Source organism: Opisthorchis viverrini (assembly GCF_000715545.1).
Source record: "Opisthorchis viverrini unplaced genomic scaffold opera_v5_15, whole genome shotgun sequence".
NCBI lineage: Eukaryota > Metazoa > Platyhelminthes > Trematoda > Opisthorchiida > Opisthorchiidae > Opisthorchis > Opisthorchis viverrini.
Window position 1 is genome coordinate 983,761 of NW_008751671.1, and position 10,356 is coordinate 994,116.

Sequence of the window (10,356 nt, forward strand, 5' to 3'; positions counted from 1 at the left end):
ACGATATCCTGATACACTGCACTTTTGGCATCTAGGCTTAGGTGTAGGATTCCATTGATGCGTTTTACCAAACAATTGAGTGATGTGCTGGTTCCTGCAGTTCCTACGCTTGATCCAATAAATGGTGTTCGATATCGTGTTATGATTAGCTGTATCATGGAATCTCGTGACCATTTACCCAGATACCTGATGACCCATGTTTTGTAATAATAAATCGTTCAGTTTTAGCGTTCTTCCGGAGCCTAGCTGTCATGCCACCAGAAGGGAGTACGAGGGCTGAGATATTGCCAGGTTGCCCTAGACAGGGAAGTTGAGGGACCGAGGTCGTTTTCGAAACATGGACCTTCCGGACTTGAGCCATCTTGCCCCATTTGCGCCTCATTTGCATCTGCTCTGGAATGGAGCCCCGATGAACAAGGCGTTATTCTAGCATCTGACAGTCTGTAGAGATATGGTCAACGCAATACCAACCCTCCTTACTCCCCTCGAGACTACCGCACGCAGCCACCAGAAGTACGAGGGCTGAGATATTGCCAGGTTGCCCTAGACAGGGAAGTTGAGGGACCGAGGTCGTTTTCGAAACATGGACCTTCCGGACTTGAGCCATCTTGCCCCATTTGCGCCTCATTTGCATCTGCTCTGGAATGGAGCCCCGATGAACAAGGCGTTATTCTAGCATCTGACAGTCTGTAGAGATATGGTCAACGCAATACCAACCCTCCTTACTCCCCTCGAGACTACCGCACGCACTACCAACTCCTTTTCTGAAAATTAGCGCTGCAACTGATTCACTCAAATAGCCTGGCACGGTTTCTGTTTTCCAAACGCAGATAAACTGATTGAATAAACGTTAAATGATTACTTCGTCCCCCTTATTGAATAGTGCATGTATGAGGTCATCCAGACCAAGTGTTCCTAGGCGCTCGAGAGAGTACATACAGTCATAAACTCCAACAGCGATATCAAACTCAGTGTAAACCATGTTTCTGGGCAAAACTTGTCATTTATCTCTTGCTCGTGCTCTCTGCAAATTTGGCCATCTGCTCCACCGCCCAAGGTCAGCCACGGCTAGGGATGGCTTTTCAGTTGTAGGTCACGTCAACCGGTGTCATCATTGCATATCCCCTCCATCGCTCTATCTTTCCCGTTTTCCAAAATCCACACTTATTCATCACATGATAAACATGGTCCACAGGGTTGCCTCCCCGTTGTGTTTTTACGCGCCACGTTCAAATTGCAACGACTCGATCATGCCTCATTGCCAGCGGCTAGACGCACAATGTATTTTTCTGCAAAACGCCTGCGGACGAAATAAAAACTTTAACGTCAAAATGTTGCACTTCTTTGCATATATGCGTATGCTGAAAACCCCCTCATCTGCCGTTATTTTTTTGCGATTTGTTTTAATCGATGACATTTGAAAATTATTGGCGCACATTCGGCTTTGAACTTCGTCTGCTATGGCTTCGGAAGTGGCTTTCGTTGAGAAATTTTTGGGTGTATCGTTTTCATCCTTCACGGCATTTGAGAAGACCTTAAATCAATACATGAAGGATAACTTTGTGATATTTGTGCGTTCATCCAGTAATCGAAGCACCAACACTATTTTGCGTTACGAATGGGTGTACTACAAATGCAGCAGGCGCCCTCCAAGAAAAACGGAAAGCCGTGGAATCCGAAGAAGCTAGTAAGCCGAGCGTAATTTCTAATAAAAAAATACGCGAAGCACCAGCTGCCCAGTGCGAATAGCCAGCGGCTGCCTCATTTGGGCGCTCAGTATTCGTACAATGAAACTGGATTTTTGAAAGCTATTATGTGTCCCTAGTACGCCAAATCAAACAAGAAATTGAGTTCAAAGTACCAGTCCAAACTTTTGAGCCCAATTTAAGCGTCCCGAGGTCTCAGTAGTGCTGGGAAATTATTCCACCATACTTTTCTGCCAGATGTATAGTTGCCTCGGCCGACAACGATATTTGGTTAGCTGCAAAAATATGAAAGTATATTGGAATGGCTTTTGATTTGAGCACATGAGCAACACATTGCAACATTATCACGCAAAAAGTTTTATTCCACTCGTAAAAGTTGCAGCTAAAATCATTGCGCGGCTAATGGTAGTGGCTTTTCAGTTGCCGCGTCCGGGACGCACCAGAAGTTTCTCTGAAACCGTGGTTCGGGAAGAGGTAGTTTAACCAGTAAGTTTTAGCATTTGATGGCATATACTCGGGCCCCCAATATCTCTACACTTGGCCGCAGTTTCATTGGAAGTTGTTTAAACGGACTCGGAGTCTACTGTGAGCGCAGAATTCAAATTTTAATGGCTGCCTGTGGCTTCGCACACTGTCTCTCTGAGAACTCTGGGATATTTTATGGAATGCGTGCAACTAAGGTAGCTTGGAACTTGTAGGGACATGAGGTCAGAGATACCTGGTGGTGTTGCGTGCGTGTGCGGAAAGCTGACCTAGGGATGAAGCTGTTGCAGCCTAAAGAAAACCATGAAGCTCTGTAAAAACCAGTTGCATCTGGGGCGTCATATCACGTGTCTTTGGTGAATGTTGCAGCATCTTCTCTTAAATCGATAAACTTTTTGATCCATTGGGGGAATTTTCGAGATATATGCCACAACCAGGACAAGCTCAGCCCGGGAACAGGCGTCCGACAAAAGTTGCTTCCATTTTAGCTTTCTCTTCCTTCATCGTAGGAGGCGGATTATGACGTTCATCATGCGGAAGGAGCATATTTTGATCAGAGGACGTGCAGTTGAAGTGAGGGTTGTCAACAGCGCAGTCTTTTCCATCATCGTGCACAGGAGGTGCGGAAGAGTAGACCTGTTGCGGAAACATATGGGGAGCTCCAAAATCTCACTCCATTCCTTTTTAATTTCGAAATTCTAAGAAAAACGCTTAAATGTCTTCTGAACCCGGTTTTCAAATAGCCTCTGGCAAAAGTCTTGCCAATCTGGAGTATACAGACGTCGTAATCACCTTCGAAGAAGAGGAACAGGTGCTGGTGTATTTGGGTGAACTGAACAAAGACATCCTGCCATTTATTGCACACTTCGTACCCACAAAGTATCACACTATCATAATGATGTTTGATCCCAAAAGTTGGGTTGCGTACCGCCAGGCATAATCATAAGGTTAGTCAGAATAGAATTTGAGTTTCATCATGGTTGCAGGTGGTGCAACAAGTGAGAGATAGGGTACAGTCAAGGGAAGGAAGGGCATAGTTGCGGGTGTGTTACCAGTCTGTGTATAGAAGTGCCGTGCCATCATTGCACAGAAATACTTCGGTTTCTGGAGAGCCCTGTACCGAACGTNTCTCTACACTTGGCCGCAGTTTCATTGGAAGTTGTTTAAACGGACTCGGAGTCTACTGTGAGCGCAGAATTCAAATTTTAATGGCTGCCTGTGGCTTCGCACACTGTCTCTCTGAGAACTCTGGGATATTTTATGGAATGCGTGCAACTAAGGTAGCTTGGAACTTGTAGGGACATGAGGTCAGAGATACCTGGTGGTGTTGCGTGCGTGTGCGGAAAGCTGACCTAGGGATGAAGCTGTTGCAGCCTAAAGAAAACCATGAAGCTCTGTAAAAACCAGTTGCATCTGGGGCGTCATATCACGTGTCTTTGGTGAATGTTGCAGCATCTTCTCTTAAATCGATAAACTTTTTGATCCATTGGGGGAATTTTCGAGATATATGCCACAACCAGGACAAGCTCAGCCCGGGAACAGGCGTCCGACAAAAGTTGCTTCCATTTTAGCTTTCTCTTCCTTCATCGTAGGAGGCGGATTATGACGTTCATCATGCGGAAGGAGCATATTTTGATCAGAGGACGTGCAGTTGAAGTGAGGGTTGTCAACAGCGCAGTCTTTTCCATCATCGTGCACAGGAGGTGCGGAAGAGTAGGCCTGTTGCGGAAACATATGGGGAGCTCCAAAATCTCACTCCATTCCTTTTTAATTTCGAAATTCTAAGAAAAACGCTTAAATGTCTTCTGAACCCGGTTTTCAAATAGCCTCTGGCAAAATCTTGCCAATCTGGAGTATACAGACGTCGTAATCACCTTCGAAGAAGAGGAACAGGTGCTGGTGTATTTGGGTGAACTGAACAAAGACATCCTGCCATTTATTGCACACTTCGTACCCACAAAGTGTCACACTATCATAATGATGTTTGATCCCAAAAGTTGGGTTGCGTACCGCCAGGCATAATCATAAGGTTAGTCAGAATAGAATTTGAGTTTCATCATGGTTGCAGGTGGTGCAACAAGTGAGAGATAGGGTACAGTCAAGGGAAGGAAGGGCATAGTTGCGGGTGTGTTACCAGTCTGTGTATAGAAGTGCCGTGCCATCATTGCACAGAAATACTTCGGTTTCTGGAGAGCCCTGAACCGAACGTCAATCATGAGGTAATTGGGCTCGGATGTGCAGTTCTGTGAAGAAGGGGATATATTTGTTTGGCCGGGAGAAACCTCAGGGTAGAGCAAAGCTTATGTAAGACCGCAGGTATTTTCCGATTCCGTTGGAGAGACAGTGTGGGTAGCGTTTTATACACCTACGAACATTTGTTGATTTAGATCGCAATGTGACAGATGAGGTCAATGCATGAGCCTATGATGCTCGGGTCGCGTTTGCTAATTCGAAACACCTATAGCGTCAAGGAGGTATATCCATGAATCTCAAGTAATATCTGAATCAGGCCGCAGTACGGGCTGTTCTGTCGTATGGCTGTGAGACCTGGCATGTTTGGGGAGCGGAACCAAGGCATTTTCAGGCGTATGACAACGGTTTCTCAAAACCATAACTCTTGAGGGTCGGTATTGGTGAACCATTAGTCGGTTGTGTGCCGGGGATTTACACACAAGAATGTGTCCCTGCAGTCCCCGACTGGTTCATCATCACTGTCTCAGAAAGTTGGATCGCATCAGGCTTGGCTATCTTACAAGACCGTATGTTCGGTGAGTGGTGATAACAATGATGCGGCCTTGGGAATGAAGCGTCTGTAGAAATTTATCATACCCAAAAAACGCTTAAGTTGTTTAAATGAGGTGGATAAAGGAAAATTTTTGATGGCATCCAGTTTATCATCAGTGGGCGATATACCATCCTGGTAAACCGTATGTCCAAGAAACTTTAATGTAGGCACGCAAAAAAAACATTTTTGTACGTTGCTAACAACGCCATGGTCGCGCAGTCTAGTGAATAAATGGCGTAAATATTCTATATGTTGCTCCACGCTATTACCGGCCACTAAAATGTCGTCTAAGTAAGCAAAAACAAACGGTAAACCGGGAAGTAATTGGTCAATAAAAGGCTGAAATGTCTGGGCTGCGTTTCTCAAACCAAATGGCATGCGCAAAAACTCGAAGAAACCAAAAGGTGTAGTGATTGCCGTCTTATGAATGTCCTCGGGGTGAGTTGGAATATGATGATAGGCCCGAAGGATATCAACGTGAGAAAATATTGTACAGCCAACTTGATCAGATGCAAAATCGTGAATGTACGGGATGGGGTAACGATCTGGAGTCGTTATGTTATTTAGTGCTCGACAATCGCCGCAAGGTCTCCAAGCTGTTGCAGTTTTCTTTGGGACCATGTGAAGTGGTGAAGCCCATACACTTTTGAATGGTCTAATGATTCCCAACTGCAGCATGTGCTGGAATTCTTCTTTGGCAATTTTTAGTCTTTCCGGATAAAGTCGCCTTGGACGTGAGTAAACGGGAGTTCCTCGTGTGTCAATGTGTGTCGCTTCTGCTTGATGAACTTTTGGGCTTAAGAGTTCTGGAAATTTTCGGAGTAAGTCATGATAACGAGAAGAGCCGTGTGGTGCTAACGTTATTGGGCAAATGTTCGGCGTAACTTTTGACTCTCCTTTGTCTGTTAGTTGGTTGGTGGCGTCAAATAGGCTTTGACGCTTTAGGTCTACTAGTAAGTTATGGTGAGTCAGAAAATCTGCTCCCAGAATTGGCTGATGTACGTCTGCAATGATGAAAAACTATTTGAATGCTCTACGTAGGCCGAGGATGAGCTCTAGCGCTCTTTGTCCATATGTTTTTACGCAAGTGCCGTTTGAAGCCCTCAGTGTGAGCGGGGAGGGCGCCAGTTTGGAGTCCGCAGCGGTTACAGGTATTACACTGATATCAGCACCTGTGTCGACCAGAAAGCGGAGACCAGAGTTCCTACCTAGAAGAAGGAGACGGCGGGAGTTGTGATCTAAGCCTGGGACACTACTCGCACCTACTGTGCGGCCTGTTCTTTTTCCGGATTGGAAATTTCTTGCGGGTGATGATACACGAAATGAACAAGGTTTTGTGCATTTTCGAGCAGATCGGCCGAACTGGGTGTGATACCAGCAGTACCCTTGGGAACGTTTAGAGGAAAGAGAACGACGGCGCTTTTATGCAGGCTCAGGCGTAGATCGACGACGTTGAAAACGATGAAAACGAATAGCAGCTATTTGATAGCGAGCTCATCGAGACGAGCATTGATTGGGGAAGCTGTGCTAGACGAGTCAAGGGAATTGATATTTGAAGTAGAAGGTTGTATTTCGAGTATTTTATCAGCGATACTTGCCAGTTGCGTCAAAGGGACGTTCTCTGTATCCGGAGCGAGGATCAACTTCACGTGTGTTGGTAAACGTTTTTTGTTAAGAATTGCCTGAGTGACGCGTCATCGATTTTTTTGTCACACAAAATGCTGTAAAGTCGGCGTATGAATTGACCCATCTAGTGTTTCACCGCTTATCAGTTGTTCTGGGCGCTTATGTTCGAATAATTCAGTTCGCGCAATTAATGCGGTTTTAAGTTGTGTAAATGGTTGGGAGTTATCCGATGCCATAAGGATATCGCGTAAATCTGCCGCTATTTCAGGACGTAGGACGGATAAAACATGGTAACACATAGTGTGTTCCTGGGTGATTCCTCTACGGGCAGATTGAGTTTGCACTTGAGTAAACCAGATGCACGGATAATGGTGCCAGAATGGAGGTAGGTGAACAGATGCGGCGTTGATGTTTGGCTGAGGTAATGGGGGGTTGGTGACTGAGCCGTAGGTGTGACAGACATGAATAGAAATATGGATATACGGAAGTGCAAATGAAAAAATGTCAGGAGTTACGTGAGTTCACAAACGTCGGGGTCACCAATTTGTTGATACCCTAGCGTAACCCGAAAACTAGTTACACGAACGAGAAAACTGGGAACACTAACAATATCAGCTTGTTGAGTAAAAATTATTACAATAGGTGTATATGTGAATAAGGGGACTTATCCTATTGCAGATTCAGGTTGGTAAATCCTGTTGTGAGTTCGGATGCAGGTTTCGTGCTTTCTTCGCTGTTGTAGCAGCCACACGTATTCCTGAAAATCCGTGAGTGAAGCGCCATAAGTCCAAGCGGCTCCGCTCCGAGCTGGGTGGCGTGCGAAGCTCCGTCGAGTTGTCGTGTTGCTGTGCTGTTATCCTATATGTAGGAACGTTTGCGTGTGTGTGGGTATCAGCACATGACTTGTTGCTGCCGTATCGGACGGTAGACAGTCGATATCGGATGAGTCACCCTGGTGTATCGTGGTTTGTACGTGTAGGGGAAAAAACGAGGTCTTGGGATCTAGGGCTTGACTGTGAAGGGTTGTGTGGCGTGATTTGTGAGCGCAAGGAAAAAGGCAGATCTCGTAATCTAGCGAGTGGCGGTGACCTGTACAGTCATGTATGTGGCGAAATTGTAGCTACGAACCCAGAAGAATGTTCCTTGTAATTTGTGTGTTTGTTGGTTACGATTTTCGATGAAGGAGTACGAGTTGTCAATTTTGTTTGGTAAATTGCATCGGTATCAAGGAGCAGAAATCGAGTGAATTTGGAATTTGGTGCTCTAAATGGGCGGGTATGACATCAAGCACCCACCCGCTCACTGGACGCCACACACAGGCGCGGACATAGTAGTTACAAGTTTTAGGCGAGTAAGGCTATATCGAGCAGAGCAATGAATATGGCAGGCCGTCGTATTAGGCTCTCAGGTACAGTTGAGGCCTTATTTTTACTGGTCTGCACGGACACTTGCCTGGAGTTCACCACAGTAGCAAAAATAAGCGGCATTGCATATGGGTATGAAAGAACATAGTTGGCCACTGGATGTTCACTGTGTATGGGTGAGGTCTCATAATCAGCGTCGCACATAGAAGCAGGCCAAGCAGTCACAATAAGTATTCGAGATGAGTAACAACGCGTAGAGTTATGGGTATAAGGGGCCGTCGTTGGTCATTTGGTGATGCTGTCGTGCACAGATGAGGCCCCGTAATCAGTGTTGCACATAGGCATTGATAAAGCCACAACCTCGAAAAACCCATAGTTCCGGCGAAAGTGGTTTCGGGGTGCTTCTAGTCAGATCGATATTTCCATGAGGAGCGCAATAGCCGCACAATGCTCACAGCCGCAAACCGTTTATGAGTGAAGTAAGGCAGTTGAAGCCAAAACGTTGTATTGTGTTCATGTGCCCAAAACAAAAATTACTCTAATCCATGTTCATATTTTTGCAGCTCAGATACCTCTGGCGGAAAAGTCTGGTGGAATAATTTCTCAGCATCGCTGGGACCCAAGGACGTATAAATGGGGCTCAAAAGTTTAGACTGCTACTCTGAACTCAACTGTCGGATTGCCTTAGTCCATCAGGGTCAAGTCATGGCTTTCGAAAATTCCGTGCCATCGTACGAATACTGGGCTCCATTTTCATGATGGACCAAGTTCTCAAAAACCACGATGAATCAAGGTTACCGCACCATGATTAACGATGTCTATTTCCCAAGGATTTCCTGCATGCCTTTTGTTTGGTTGATTTGTTTGGGCAGCCGACACTTCTGGGTCATCCTTAGCCTTAAAAGGGAAAACAGTACTTAAGGAATTAAGATACCAAGGCTCGCAGGAAAAAGTGAATCGATTAAAATACGCGAAGGTTGCCGGCAGTTCCGTTTCTGTAATAGTTTATGGAAATTTCTAGAGCCAACATCGCGCTTATGGGCGTTGAATATATGCGAATCATACCATGTATCTAAAATATTCCGTTACATCCTGCTCAAACGGACTGACTCCGAAACCTGTATTCGGAATTAGAAATAAGCTGTCACGAGGAATTGCTGTTATTGACACACTGATTATATTCAATTCACTAGAAACTGCTGTAAATAACCAAGAACGTATATGATAATCACTTATGAACATAGGTCCAGTTTACTGGTACACTGATTAATAGCGCCGTGGAAATATTCTGATCCTGTTTACTGACAGCAGAATTCTCAACAGCAATGGCAAAACAAACCAGGTTTTACGTAGCCTGCTCCGGAAGCTGCCAGATAATTGGCCACTAGAGTTGTACACGAGAGGTGATCATCGTGGTGCATAACATTGGGAACCAGGCTAACTAAAGGATGCTGCGATCTCCTGCACTATACAGCAATAAAAACTTAGCTGACGCACATGACTAACATGTGGCTGCCGGTCCTCGATGTTTAATCAACCGGCTAAACGTAACCTACCTCGATCGTAGCAAACAGCTGAGAGAACCCTATGGTAGGTGTTTGACCTGTCTGACTGTACAAGAATAGAAGAATAGGAGTTGGGCGGGTAACAAAAGATTGATGTCAGTTACTAGAGAACAAGCAGACCTTGAGTAGGGGCAAAGACTGCGGAATTCAGCAGCACAAAGGCAAAACGGGGTTCCAGTAAGCGAACGTAAGCCAAATTACCCGTCGGTGGTTAAGCACAAAGGAGAATAATCGCTGGTCACCATTGATTCGCAGTAAGTACCGGAATACGTTTTTGTAGTTTTCGTATTCAAACAAAAAACGATTATGCAACTGATGAAATACGTAGCGTTATAATGGAAGCAAAATAAAGGTACAAAAAGCCCCACTACTCCCCCACTAGAGCGTTGACTGTGAAAAGGAAAAACGCTCGAATAAATAAAGTAACGAATCACAAGTTGCTCACTTCAAGTTTCGTAATCAGCTAAGTGCTGAGGGAAACGGACTCGACGTCGGGAACGACTAGTGGAAGGAGTGAGGTTGGCGGGAGGGGTATCTTGGGTAGGTGTGGGTGTTGTTGGGATAGCAGGATTGCTGGATGTGGTCATGGGTGCTTCAATGTAGGCAGGTTTCAGGCGATCAATGAAGACGGTATCACGCTTTCCGCTTCTCTCTAAAACAAAATATTCGGAGTGACGTTCGATAACCTTGAATGGGCCATCATAACAGGGTTGGAGGGGTTTCCTCGTCGCGTCATGTCGGACAAACACAAAAGATGTAGAAGAGAGATCGGCTGAGATGTGTTCTGTTCGCGTTGATCGTCTGGTCGGTGTCGCACAAAGTTCGGA